We start from the raw sequence: 2007 nt of genomic DNA, 5'->3' as shown, positions 1-2007 counted from the left end.
TGGAAAAGCCCAGTGTTCACCTCAACACCACTTAGATGCTGCCGCCTCCAAAGACTTATGTTAACATAACAAGAGTGTGGTGGGCAAACCTCTGAAGGTTCAGACCTCAGGATAAGCACCTCACCTTCCAGCTGTTTTTCTGAACCTCCCGGAACCCCTGTGCCTGGATAACTTGGCTGGGCAAGCTCTTGAGTAATGATTCTCTCTGGGCCAAATCCAGATGTGATGTGGAAGGAGTCTAATCCATCCCCGGTGCAGCCCCACCGGGGATGAATTTGGCCCTTGGTGTCTAAAACTGGGGTAATTTACACCTTTTTCCAGCCCCTCAGCATGTAAATTGCGCCCATTTAGGTTTCTTTAAGCCTCATGTACACCTATAATAACCCTTAGCTCTTCAACTGGAAACTTTTTTCACAACTGTGAACATTTGTCAGTCACATTTGTCAGTCCTCGCTGCTTCCCCATGCATTCTGGGAAGACATCGGCAACTATCCCATAGTGCCTCAGCAGGGGATGGAGTACCAGGAGGACACACACAGAGCAGCATCAGCAACACGTGGACTGACGCACTCTGGGATGTCCTTCCTCAAAAGGAGCTAGCGTGAAGGAAGCCGGCAAAAGCAATTATACAGTGTGACAAAGTTCCTCCTCTACCTTGGTGGGTCCTGCGCTTATTGGCGGATTTGCTCGCCTCAGAGATCTTTCCCTCTGGTGGAACCCACAATATGGGTCAACTCCTCCTGTGTCTGATCAGGAGTTGGGAGGTTTGGGGGGAACCCAGGACCGCCCTCTACTCCGGGTTCCAGCCCAGGGCCCTGTGGATTGCAGCTGTCTATAGTGCCTCCTGTAACAGCTGCATGACAGCTACAACTCCCTGGGCTACTTCCCCATGGCCTCCTCACCACAGGACCTTCCTCCTGGTGTCTGATAACGCTTGTACTCCTTAGTCCTCCAGCAGCACACACTCTCAACTCCTTGAGCCTTTTGCTCCCAGCTCCTCACACACGCACCACAAACTGAAGTGAGCTCCTTTTTAAACCCAGGTGCCCTGATTAGCCTGCCTTAATTGATTCTAGCAGCTTCTTGATAGGCTGCTGCAGGTGTTCTAATCAGCCTGTCTGCCTTAATAGTTTCCAGAAAGCTCCTGATTGTTCTGGAACTTTCCCTGCTACCTTACCCAGAGAAAGGGGACCTACTTAACCTGGAGCTAATATATCTGCCTTCTATCACTCTCCTGTAGCCATCTGGCTTGACCCTGTCACAACAGGCATGGATAGGTGCTCCCATCTAAAGTGCAAGAACTGGTTACAGGAAGACAGCTCTGTGCCAGGCTGTTGGCAAAGTCAACACATGGTTAGCTGTCATGGTTACAAACCAAGGATTATTGTGAGTGCACACAACAGGGCCGCCCAGAGGAGGGGGCAAGAGGGGCAATTTGCCCCAGGCCCCGAGCCCCACGGGGGCCCCCACCAGAGTTTTTCGGGGCCCCTGGAGCGGGGTCCCTCACTTGCTCCGGGGTGCCTGGCAAACTCTTGTGCGGCCGGGCGCAGGAGCTTCTGCCGCTCCAGGTCTTCGCCGGCGGGGGGTCCTTCCGCTCCAGGGCGGAAGGACCCCCCACGCCGGCGAATTACCGCCGAAGACGGAGCGGGACCCGCCGCCGACGTGCAGCCCGGTCTTCAGCGGTAATTCGGCGGCGGGGGGCCCTTCCATTCCTGGACCCGCCGCCGAAGTGCCCCAAAGACCCGCGGCGGGGCCCCCCTCCGCCGAATTACCGCCGAAGACCGGGCTGCGCTTCGGCGGCGGGTCCCGCTTCGGCGGTAATTCGGCGGCAGGGGGGCCCCTGCCGCGGGTCTTCGGGGCACTTCGGCGGCGGGTCCAGGAACGGAAGGGCCCCCCCGCCGCCGAAGACCCCGGGCCCCCGGAATCCTCTGGGCGGCCCTGGCACACAAACTAGATCACTAACCTGTCACAAACACGTTGAAAGTTCTAAATGTGGACAGGGTCTGA

Source organism: Mauremys mutica, chromosome 4, assembly GCF_020497125.1.
Source record: "Mauremys mutica isolate MM-2020 ecotype Southern chromosome 4, ASM2049712v1, whole genome shotgun sequence".
NCBI classification, from domain to species: Eukaryota; Metazoa; Chordata; order Testudines; family Geoemydidae; genus Mauremys; species Mauremys mutica.
Note: the sequence above shows the minus strand (reverse complement) of the source record.